This window comes from Apteryx rowi, unplaced genomic scaffold (genome assembly GCF_003343035.1).
Source record: "Apteryx rowi isolate R43461 unplaced genomic scaffold, aptRow1 scaffold_673, whole genome shotgun sequence".
NCBI lineage: Eukaryota > Metazoa > Chordata > Aves > Apterygiformes > Apterygidae > Apteryx > Apteryx rowi.
The window spans coordinates 86636-98729 of NW_020450953.1; the positions used below are offsets into that span (position 1 = coordinate 86636).

General features: G+C 57.6%; 1 long non-coding RNA gene across 3 annotated transcripts; it reads right to left on the minus strand.

Moving 5' to 3' along the window:
- Nucleotides 1-2101: 2101 nt before the first annotated feature.
- On the minus strand, nucleotides 2102-6336 carry LOC112975521. Of its 3 annotated transcripts, none has more exons than XR_003256652.1 (3): nucleotides 6163-6336; nucleotides 4777-4889; nucleotides 2102-4049 (listed from the first exon to the last, which is right to left on the minus strand). It is a non-coding gene; the product is annotated as an uncharacterized LOC112975521 (long non-coding RNA). The 3 variants fall into 3 exon arrangements; XR_003256651.1 differs by having other exon boundaries at nucleotides 4777-5810; XR_003256650.1 differs by having other exon boundaries at nucleotides 4777-6336.
- Nucleotides 6337-12094: the final 5758 nt, after the last annotated feature.

Consider the following 12094-nt stretch of genomic DNA (forward strand, 5'->3'; position numbering starts at 1 on the left):
TTTTTTTGGGGGGGATTAAGCGAGAGCGAAGCGCCGCGCTCGCAGCTCTGGAGGCGCCGGATTCAGCCGGGTTTTTCCCGCGCAGGAGCGGCGGCCGGCATCCGGCAGAGCCCGGCCGAGCTGTGGCTGAGCCCCGGCGCCACGGCCCGGCTCGGCTGCAACACGTCCGGCGCCGAGTGGAGCGTGAGCTGGTACCGCGAGCGGCCGGACGGCGCCTTGCTCCACGTCTACCAGAGCTTCCAGGAGTCGCCGCCGCAGGGCCGGTACTCGGGAACGAGGGAAAGGCGGCGCGTTTTCCCCTTCCGCATCAGCTCCGTGCGGCGGGAGGACTCGGGCGTTTACTACTGCAGCCTCTCAGCCCTGCGCTCCGGCTTCGGGAACGGCACCCGGCTCGTCGTCTCCGGTGAGCATCCGGCAGATTGCCCAGGCTGACTGCTGGCGGCGGCGCTGCCCGGCCTCGGCCTCCTCCTCTGCGCCCAGCTCGTGCTTCTGATCCTCTGGAAACTTCGCGCCGGAGCCGGTAACGTTCCCGGGAACCCCGCGCCCGCCGGGGGGGAGCCCCTGGCCCCTTCGCCCCTAACTGCCGCTCCGCTTTCCCGCAGCGGCACCGACTGAGATGGGCAGGATGGAGGCTCCCATGCGGCGCGACCCGGAGGTAAAGCGCGGCCACCCGGGAGAACGGAGCCGCGGAGCTTTTTCGGAGCACGTTTTGCTGCTGTTTGCAACAGTCCCCGGCTCGTTACTCCCCCCCCCAACCCCGCAGAGCTGCAAGCAGCAGCAGGTTTTTGCAAGCGCACGGGAAGGTGCCGGCTCTCGCTTTTCGTTTCAGACCGAGTACGCGGCGGTGAAGCATCGCCCCTGAGAGCCCTTCCGCCCGGCCCGGCCGAAAACTGCGCGGAGCTGCGGTTTGCCAGTGAGAAAACCAGCAGCGAGAGGAAGGGAAGCTGCGAGAGGCTGCGCTCTGCCATGCTACAGCCTGGGGGGGGGGGGAAGGGGGGGCACAAATCCTTTTCATATGCTTTTTCTTTGCTTGGCCATCAAGAATCCCTTGCAATTTTGCACCGCGAATCCCCCTTGCAACTTTGCACCATGCACCCCCCTAGCAACTTTGCACCGCGAACCCCCCCTGCAACTTTGCATCCCCTTTGCAACTTTGCACCATGCATCCCCTTGGCATCTTTGCACCCCCCCCTGCAACTTTGCACCATGAATCCCCCTTTGCAACTTTGCACCGCAAATCCCCCTTGCAACTTTGCACGAGCTTCGCCGCAGCATTCGAAGGACAGAGGATTTGAGCTATTTCGCAATATCCTCACGCCGGACTCGAGCATATACACCCGGCCGTAAAGGTGTAATGTATATATATAGAGCTCAGCGCCGGCAGATATTTGCTGTTTGGGAGGGCTTTTTTTTTTGCAGAAGTTGTGTTCATCTTCTGTAATCTCTACAGCAACCGCCGCAGCGCGGTATCAGGCGCAAACTTCCAGGAAAGCCTCTTCCAGCAGTTTTATCGGCTAATGCACACAAGCGCCCTGGGAAAAGCCTCTCCGGGCACCTCTCCGAGCACCGGGAAGAGCCACCACCACGGGGGCCAGGGCGACCCCAGCGCAGCTTTGCGGAGCCCTTTCCGCGTCCCCGCGGCGGCAGCGAACAGCTCCGGCTAGCAAAAACGCTYGCCGCCCGGTTTTCCCCGCTGGGATTATCCCGCTGGATGAGGAGGAACGTCGCCRCCGTCGGCGGGGAGGGAGGAGAAGCTCAAGAGTAACGAGACGACACGCAAATAATGAAATCCCCGATTTCCTGGTTACCAAGGTCTCAGATTTTCATCCGATTATTGTGTTCGCCGTTCCGAGAGCTGCTGTTGAACTGGGTGGGGTGAAAAAAAAAAACACCTTTAAATTTGCCATTTCCCGGGGTTAGAAATCCCTCTCGCTTTAGCCAAAAAACCCTCAGCCGACCCCGCAGGGAGAAGCGACGGCGTTAAAGCCGCAAGGAAAAAAAAACTCCGTGACGCAGGGATGCTCCTTTTTCTACGTGCGTGAGCAAACAAACCCCATTATAAAAGATATTATATATATTTAGAAATAGCATTTAAAAGTGATTTTTTTTTTTTTTTTAATTGCCAAGAATCCAACCGGCTCCTGCAAACCCCAGCAGAAGGCGCCAGCCCCGGGCGCCGCTGTTTACGCGCCGGCGGGGAAGGGCAGGAAAGCTTTATTTAGAGCAGAGAAAAGGTTCCTCGCCGAAGGAGCGCGAGAGCCGCGGCCCCAGCGGGATCCCTGCCGGGCTCAGCCCCGCGGTTAAAAATAATAATAATAATAATAAAAAGCTTTTTTCCCCCCCAAACTGGGGCAATGCCGCGGGGGGAATGGATTTATCCGCTTCCTTCCTGCGCTGTAATATATCCATCCGTCTTCTCGCCGGCCGCACGCGGCGACTTCCGCTCCCGCCGGCCGCGGGGTATTGTGAGCAGCCCGGTCCCATTTACCCGTTTTCTTGTGTTTTTTTTTTTTTTTTTTAATTTTCCCCTTCCGGCGGCTTCCTCCTATTAAAGCTGGGAAATGACGTTATGCATCCGGGCGCGGAGGGCGGCTCGCGGCGTAAACGCCGGCGTTTCGCTGTGTTTTCCGCGGGATGCAGAAGCTCGGCGCTTCGGCTTTTCGGGAGCGAGCGTTTCGGGGCGCTTCGGGGCGCTTCTACCCCCCAAGCTTTAAAGGGGAAAAAAAAAAAGGGCACAAAGTTACAGCCTGCATCACGCGAAAGATGAATTTGATTTTGAATGATGTGGGTTTTTTGATGAATTTGATTTAAAAAGCAGCGCGAGGCCGCAGGTGGAAAAGCCATTGCTTATTGTTGCCTTTTCTTCGGCTGCTTTTCGGACGACGCTTTTGCCCTCCGGCGTGAGATGGTCAAAGCGAGCGAGAGCAAAACCCAAGGGGGAAAAAAGCTAATTTAAAGAGCAATTGCTTTTTTGCGGCCAGAAACGCAACCCCAAATCCACATCTACGTTCGGTCTCCAAAACCATAAGCAAAACGAGGGGGAAACAGCGGACATTGGGGTGCCCCAGACCCGTGGGAAAGCTTTATTAACAGAAAATGGAAGCTTTTAGCCCAGAATTTGTGTGCACTGCCCTAACGCCAAAAAGCAATCGCTGAGTTTTACCCAAATTCCCCCGCGGCATCGTCGCTCCGCCCGGCCGCCGCTTCCAGCTTTGTGACCGTGGGGTTTTAACGCTCCCGGCTCCGTCTTCCCGCGAGGGCAAATCCCTGCCGGGCCGGGGGCCGCGGCTCTCGACGGGATTTCTGCACGGCCGCTCGCGGATCCTCCCTGCTTAACCCTTCGCCTGGCTTCGCTCCGGCAGCGGGAAAAATCCCCCCGGGGCCCTTTGAAAGGTGCCCGAGCGTGGGAAGCTGCACAGCGCAGTTCTTCGTTTCTCCTCCCTTTTAGCTGGGGGGGAAAAAAAGAAAAGAAAAAACTTAATGTTTTCTCCACTCTTATTTTCTAAAACTTCTCAACTTGTTTTTCCCCCGCGAGTCTCTTTGCCCAGCTCATCTCCCTTCACGTGCAGCCATGCAGAACCGGACCTTTTCCAGCTTGGAAAGCTCGAGAAGGAGGATTTCTTCCCACCCCATGGGCAATTCCGGCCGGGCAGCACCTCTCAATTAAATATATCACGTTTTCGCCGGCGGTTTCCGACGTTAGTTAATGATCTTTGCTCCCACCCTTGGGCGCAGGAGGCAGGAGCCTCCCCGGCTCATCCCACGAGCGCCGCTCGCCGAAAGCGTTTGCCACGGCCCCAAGGAAAGGCATCGCGTTGGGTCAACGGGCAGTTATTCATTAAAGAAAAGAAAAAAAAAGAAAACAAGGGTTTATCATTGCGTAACCGTCGCACTCTCAGGTCCCTCCTGCAGCAAACACACAGCAATGAGTCACGATTCCCCCTCGGGCAGCAGCTCCCCGCGGGAACCTGCTTCTCCTCCAGGCTCCCACCACCACTTTCCGTCTTCCGAAAGATCTCTCCCAATCCCTTTTTTTGCCTATTTTCCTTCTATTTTTAGAGGAGCAAGGGGGGAAAAAAAAAAAAAAAAAGGTGCTGATATCAGTGTACGCCGAAGCACCACATCCTCCGGATGCGGAAAGAGCATCCGAACCTGGTTTAAACCCCCCCAAAAACAACACAGCTCCGAAAGCATCTCAAGCCAGTGTATTGCTGCATTTCAGAAACCCAAATAAGCCCTTAACCGTTTGCATCCCTAAGCGCTGGGGAAACTGAGGCAGCGGGAGGCGGAGCGGCAGCGACGATGGGACCCCCCAAATGCTCGGCAGGGACCCGGGGGTCCCCGTCCGCCTCCGGCTCTTAACGGCCGACTGCAACCACCAGGCTTCGCTATTAATAGCGCATTTTTCCCAAAGCGCGCGGCAGCGAGAGCTTAATTAAAACCATCTTTGCTCCTTATCCGGCAGCCCGGCGCGGGAACGGCGCCCGGAGCGCGGCCGCGCTCCGGCGGGAAACTTCTGGCCGAGCGAAAGCTTTCGGAGCCGCGTCCCCCCCCTCCCCTTTCTCCCAGCCGCTAAACCAACTTATCAGTCGACCTAGCATCGTGGGGCCGGGTGATTTTCGGGAAAACCTGTGCTATCTTATCCGCGAGGCGGCCGGGCGCAGCCCTCGGCCGAGTGTCATTTCCTGTTCCCGAGCGCCGGCGCGTCCCGAGACGCTCCCGAGGAGCAGCGGCCGGCGGCACCAACCCGCCGCCCCGCAGCAGACGATGACGAACCTTTTGCTCGCCGCCGCCGTCCTGGCTCTTCATTTCGGCCTGGGTAAATACGCTCCGCTCGGCTTCCCGACGTCCTGGGGCGCGCCGCGGCGTTTTAAGGAGATGCTGCGCGGCTGTCGGGGTGGGATCCGGGGAAAAGAGGCATCGTTGGGAAAAAAAAAAGAGGAGAAAGCCCGATGGGCACGGGCTAAGCTATAGGCAAGCGTGCGTTTGCAGAACAGAGTTTTGCAAGTCCCGCTCTCCGCACTGTGGCCATAATATTTTGCAATATATAGCGGGGAGCTCCGGAGAGCGGCAAGGGGAAGAGGGGGTTTTCCCGCGGCGCTCGGTGGGGGATACGGCGAGGCAGAAGGCGAAGGCCACCGAGCCGGCAAAAAAAAGGTAACAGCAGCGAGAGGTTAACGACGCGGAGAGCGTTTTGCCTCCGCGCTAACGGAACGAGCCCGACGCGGGAAAACATCCCACAACGGGTTAAAAACCGGCAGCGTCAGCCTGCCCCGGACGGGGGATTTCCAGATGGAAGTTCTTCGCTCTCACTAACCACCCCGCAGCGCAATTTGTATATCCTCGTTTTTAAGCATCCTTCCAGCCTAAATACAACAGCCGGCTCCAAATAGCGGTTTTGGAAAGCTTAATACGTGGGAGAGCGCACGCGAGCCCGAGGTTCGCGCTGCTCTAGCCGGAAAGTACGGGACGCTCCCAAAGCGCGAGTGGGGTATCGCACCGGTGATGTTACTCAGCATCCCAGAGCTCCCAGCCGAATTTCCCCCGGACCTGGCAACCCGTCGGAGCGGGGCCAGGCTGAGCGAGGGTCCCGGCTCCTAACGCAGGGCTTCGCCGCCCCTTTTAAGAAATCTTTGCTCGGGATCCCAATTTCCAGGCGATCTCGATGCCGAGCGTCTCCGGATGGGGGCTTCCAACCCCGAACCGGAGAGGCGGACGTGGAGCTGGACGGTCCCCAAGCCCGGCTAAGGGCGCAGTCGATAGCGTTAGATCTTAATTTTTTCCAATTTAGCCTGTTCTACGAGACGGCGCTGGGAAAAGAGAAAACACAGTTAATCTTGTGCTTGGAAAAGGGAAACGAGCAGGGCTGCGCGGGCTTCAGCAAAGTCGTGCTATTCATAAGCCTATTTATAGCGACTGAGGCTTGCGGAAACGCGAGCATCTTTGCAAAAGGTTTCGGCTGTTTTGCAGAAAACCACAGATGGGGAATAAATCAGGCTTCGGGAGCAGCCTGCCCAGAGGGAGCATCCGGGCGGCTCGAAAACCGCGGGTTCGTGCCGCCAACCCCGAAACGAGCTTGGGGACGAGGGGCGGCGCGGGAACGCACCCGCCCCGCGCTCACGTTTACTCCGGAGCCTCCCGGGCCCGCTCGTAACACGATACCTCTCGCTCCCCAGGCGCAGATTTAATCAGGGGCCGGATCGCCCACGCCGTGCTCCCAAAGCGCCAATAAATCCATGCAACCATTCGGGCCAAGCCGTATCCCGCTGGCGGGGGGGAGCAAGCCGGCTCCGCGGGAATCTCTGCTTAAGCCGTAAGATAAACTTTTTCTTTTTTTTAAAGGAACTGCTGAGACAGAAGAGGAGATATCGGAGTTTCTCTACGACTACGCGTCCCGCTTTGGTGAGAAATGCCGCTTTTTGACCCTCCTGTATAAACCGCCTAAGCAAAGCCTAGACTAACTGAGGTTGGAAAGGGCTGGAGGTCTCCAGGCACGGTGATCTGGGACCTCGCAGTATTGAAGCTCTGCGGAAATCAAGTAGAAATACAGGTTTGAACCATACCGAAATACAGCTTAGATAAACCAAAAGGGCTTGGCATAAGACTACGGGTTACAGCCATATATATATATATATATATATTCAAACAGCTAGGTATAGCTTGTGCGCTAGGTGCGCAGGGAATTAAGGTCCGTGGGGAGAAAGCACTTAAGAGAGTAACAGCCTAAAACAGGCACCTCATTTCTCCAGGGACTTGCAAAAAAGCTTCTAGCGACCCCCCCGCGATAATTTCGGAGGGATGAAGCTAAGCTTTAGCGCAGTTTAATTTAATTCGCCATCCCTCAGCCGGGCCAGGCAACAGGTTTAACTTAAGTCCAGCTTAACCGCTGCTGCAGAGCGCTCGCGACGATCAGTGCCATCGCCGGGCGCGCGGCACACACGGGGGCTGCCGACGGCCCCCGCGCGCAAGGTGACGGCCGAGCGTCGCCCGCTGAAGTGTTTCCTCCGATGACTTAATCCTCGCTTTCCGTTTCCTTCCTATGCACGTCGCAGCAGTCGGGCTCCAAAATTCCCCCTCCTTCCCGGCCGAAATGCTTGCGGTCATCCGGCTGTGGCACCACGAATATAAGGAGTCGGGGGTGGATCGGGCTCCTGGCGTTTTCTCGGATCCACGTATTCGCCTCTCTGCGGCTCCCGCGCGAACCGGGGGAAAAGCTAAAAGTAGTCATTCTTCCGCCTGCCAGAAAAAACATATATAATAATAATCGGCTTCGAACTATCCGGGGGGGCAGCAACATCTGGCAGCGGAGGCTGGAGGCCGTGGGAAGGGTAACGGGAGCGGCGCATCCGGCCGTGCCCGAAGCCGCGGAGGCGCCCAGGGAATGCAGGGAGCCAAAAAACCCCGCAGTTTTGGGGAGCCGACCTCAGCGCAGCCCCTGAAACGAAGCTCCCGACCTCCGCTTACACCCGCCCTCGCTTCCGCGTCTTGCTCCGCGCTCCCTCCCGACCCTCCCTGCTCATCCCGGGAGACCAGAATTAACGTGGGCGACTAACGGGCTCCCTGAATCCAGCCTCCAACGCGTGCCCCAGGGAAAAGTCTTCGTTTTGCACGCTTTGCTCGCGCACTTTTTATAAGCGGCACGTTACGGCACGAACAAGATGCCGGCCCGGGATATCCCGAGCTTTAACGCAGAACGGGGACTCACCAGAGCTACGCTGTCGTTCCAGGTGATTACCTATACGCCACCGTAGAATATTATTCCGAGAACATCACGTTAATACCTACTACGAATCCCTATGGGAAGGTAAGCCGGAGTTTCTCTTCATTCTCCCCGAAACGAAGGGGTCCTTCCTCGCAGGAAGCAGCGCTAGAATAAGAAATAAATGGGTTATAAATGTTGATTTTGAAACGCCGAACGCTGGCAGATTCCGGCGCTTCGCATCGAGTTTTCCCGTATTAAAGCCGGCTATTAATGACCGATTTCTTTTCGTTGCCTCCGCAGGAAGAGGAGTCCGCGGGGTCGCCCCTGCAGTACCACCTTCCTCTCCTCCTCCTCCTCAGCCTCCTGAGTTTCACACTATAATTCCCCATTTTCCTCCTTAGAAGGTATTTGAGCGCTTGCACGCTTGGAAGTATTTCTTTAAGCCCAAAATGACGCAGTTCCTTAAGGCAGCACTTTTGCAGCACCTATTCAAAATAATTCAATATTTGGGGCATCCAGTGACACGTTAGGGACAAGCAGAGTTAATCGGCACTAACGACTGCTGGTAAAAGCAGCGTTTCGAGGGCGTTTTTCCGAAGCACAGTGACTTTGTGCGTAAGATACAGCCTTAAATCGCCGCCCGAACCCCCTCCCCGCTGGCTTAGCTATTGCCGCCTCTTTGCCGAAACGGCGTCTCCCAGCCGGCGCCGCAGGTGCACGCGAAATTCCTGCACGGCCCCCGCGCGGCGCGCACACAATAGGAGGAACATCCCGGCCGCTTCCGAGCCTTTTCCTCTCGTTCCAGACGCGGCGGCTCGGATAAGGAGAGGAGGAAAAAAAAAAAAAAGCCGCCGTCGCCCCGCTGGAACGCGCCTCCTCCGAGCAAAGCGGTCGCCTCCGGATTTAGTGCGGTCGCGACTTTATACGCGGAGTTTGCAATGGGTTGACGGTGCTGCCCGGAGCCGCGGGCGTCGTGCAAACGCCGGAGCGCTTTGTCCTGCCTCAGTCCTTTCCTATTTCCTCTTATCCTGTTGTAAATACGAACCGCTGCCAATAAAACCGCTAACAACTCATCGCCGGTCTCAGCGCCGCGTGATTCAGCCCAAAACCCTGGTACCGAGCGCAGCACCCACCAGGGAGGCGCGAGAAGCGCTCCCAACCCTACCCGTTCCCGCGCGGGATTCACCCACACCTTTTTCCTCCCCAATTCCCGGCGTCTTCTCACTCGGAGCAGGAAAATCCCAGCAGCGTCGGGGCCAGACGCGGATTTTGCCGCTCTCCCTCGCTGCAGGTCGCCGCTTTAACCGAGCTGCTTTCGGACCGAGCCCCCGCGGCGTTTGCAGGGCGACCGACAGCGACGTTTCTTTTCCAGCTGTTGTGCCACCGTAAATCATCCGGGAACGGCCCTGCTCAAGAGCAGAATAGGAAAAACAAAAGAAAGGCACTTGCACAGCACTCGTCCCGTCAAAAGGAGGCTTTTAAAGCACTTAAGCCACGGCGTAAGCTCTAAGTTATTACCTTCCGTAATTGCTCTTAACTCAATTTCTTGCATCCGCCACGTGCGCTTCCGACGGGCGACGGAGAGCAAGGATGGACGCAGCCTGCGGTCGTGAGCACGACGCAAGTTTCGAGAAGCAGCTAAAAAATTGGAGAAGCGAGCCAAAAAAAAAAAACCTCCCAAAGAGGAACGAGGGACTGCTCGAGCAGGAAACGTGCCGTGAAAACACGCCGTGCGTTACCTGGCTTGGCAGCAAGGCCGCTCCGGGGGGCGCGAAGGAGAAGCGAGCGTCTTGCAGGAGCCCCGGCGAGACCCAAATCCGCCGCCAGCCGCTGCCACCTCCCGGCTCGTCACCGCGCTATCGCAGGAGCTGCCAGAGAAGGCGAAAGCAACGTTAATTTTTTTACCTGCGATAGCTCTGAACCGATTTCCGAACGCGCCGCTTGCTCAAGAGCTGACGTTACCCCGCAACGAAGAAAACGGAGTGAAAATAAAGTACGTGCACGAAGCTTGCAACGTGCCAAGTTTATCAGTGAACATCACTTTTCCCAAGCTGACATTATTCAACAAGATCTCACAGCTGGTACATGCTCGCTAGCTAATATACGCTCTTATTCCTCGCGCCGTAATTACGCTGCCGACTAGCTTCTATTTTTCTAATGGGGGGAAAAAAACCCTCCTTTCTCCAGGAGGAAAAACAGGCACTCGGTCCCTGGGAGTGGGCTGGAGCTGTTAAAAGCAGGGAGGGAAAAAACCCTAAAAGTCCCATTTTGCACATCAGCACGGGCTGCTCTGCTCCGCGGATTTGTTTCTAACTCGGGGCCTTTTGCACGATGCATATTTTTTTTTGCCCAGCCCCGTGAGCCCTTCAGGAGCAGCCAAGGGGTGATGAAGTGCAGCCCCAGGGACCCAGCCCGGTTTCACCAAAAAAAAGGTAAGATTTGCTCGTAATTTGTAAGAAAAAGCTCAAAACCGCCCTCTGCAGGGCTAGTAGGTTTGAAAACGTCCTTTTTAGAAACCCTAAAGACAGAATTTCTAGGAAGGAAACTCATCTGTGGCAATTTCCACAATTGCCGTGGGCTGCAAACGGCCTCCTGCATTTATTATTTATAAGTTACTGCCTTCACTCACCGTGTCCCGGCACGTTAATCGATGCTGACCTTACGTCGGGCCTCAAAGCAGGGCTCTCCTGATGCACGCTGCCCCCGCGAATATTAACCGTCGAGCAAACGCCGCTGAAATGCAAAGCAAAATCCCGCTTTGGTTATTCCACGATCCTTTTTCCACCGACTGCATTGGTGCAAATTATTTTTTTCCGACTCATCAGCTGAGCTCAAGATGCTTTTCTCAACTTTTACCCTGGTGGGTTTTTTTTTAATCCCGCTTTGCAAAAGGTACAGCAGACACCAAACTCCCGCTTAAATCAATCGCCAAGGGGTCGTGCTGATCCTGGAGGATCACAGATGTGGTTTCGCAGCATATATGCAAAAGAAGCAATAAGGAAAATCCTACAGCAAGAGAATAATGCTGGTATTGCATCCCGCCTCGGCGCCCCAAATGAATGCTTGCTTCCAAACCAAAGGCATAAAGCACCTCAGTACCAGCTGCCATATAAATAAATTAAAATTGATGGTTGCCCCATGCAATCAGGTGTGCAAAACCCTGCCTGCAACCCACCTTGTGCAACCAGCCGAGCAAAAACCCCACCGGCAACATCCCACCTAGAGCTGCCCTGTGCAACCAGGCATGCAAACCCCCACCTGCAGCCCCACGGCGCAATGGGGCATGCAAAACCCCAGGTGTAAAACCTCGCCTGCAACCGCCCGTGCAAACAGGTGAGCAACAACCCCGCACGTAAAACCTCAGAGAGCCTCCCTGAGCAACTGGGCGTGCAAAACTGCATGTGCAAAATCCCCTGCCTGCAGCTCCCCTGAGTGACCAGGCGTGCAAAACCCCTGCCTGCAGCCCCCCCCCGTGCAAACGGGTGAGCAAAACCCCTGCATGCAAACCCCTACCTAGAGGCCTCCTGTGCATCCAGGCATGTAAAACCCCATGTGCAAAACCGTGCCTGCACTGCCCACATCCAACTGGGCGCGCAAAACCTCGTCTGCAGCGCCCCCGTGCAACTGGGCGCGCAAAAACCATCGCTGCAGCGCTCCCGTGCAACTGGGCGCGCAAAAACCCACGGGCAGAACCCCACTTGCAGTGCCCCCGTGCAATTGGGCGTGCAAAACCCCACGGGCAAAACCCCTTCCTGCAGCACCCCTGTGCAACCGGGCGTGCAAAACCCCACGGGCAGAACCCCACTTGCAGCGTCCCCGTGCAACCGGGCGTGCAAAACCCCACGGGCAGAACCCCACTTGCAGCGTCCCCGTGCAACCGGGCGTGCAAAAACCCCGCGTGCAGCCCCCCCCCACCCCGTGCAACGCAACGCCCCGCCCACGAGCCCCAGGCCCCGCCCCCATGCGCGCGCGCGCGCGCCCCCACCGCCACCCCACGTGCGCCCGCGCGCACAAAGGCAGCGCCCGCCCCCCGCCCCCGGGCCCCGTTTTTAAAGCGACGCGCCGCCGACGGGCACCGCGGCGAGCCAATCGGAGGCCGCTCTCCAGCGGCGTCTGGCCGCCAATGAGGGCGCCGGCGGCGCGGAGGAAGCCCCGCCCCCGCGGCGAAGGGAGGGGGGGCGTGGCGTCGGGGAGGGGGCGCCATGCGCCATGTCATGGAGGCTCAGTGTGCGAGCGGCCATTGACGGGGTCGGAGCTGCGCGCGGGCCAGGGGGGTGGCGGCGGCTGCCGGCCGAGTTCCCGTCCCGCCTCGCGGCTCCCTCGCGGCCGCCGCTGCCGCCGCAGCAGCAGCGACCCCGGGTCTGTCCTGCCCGGCGCCCGGCCACCCTCCCT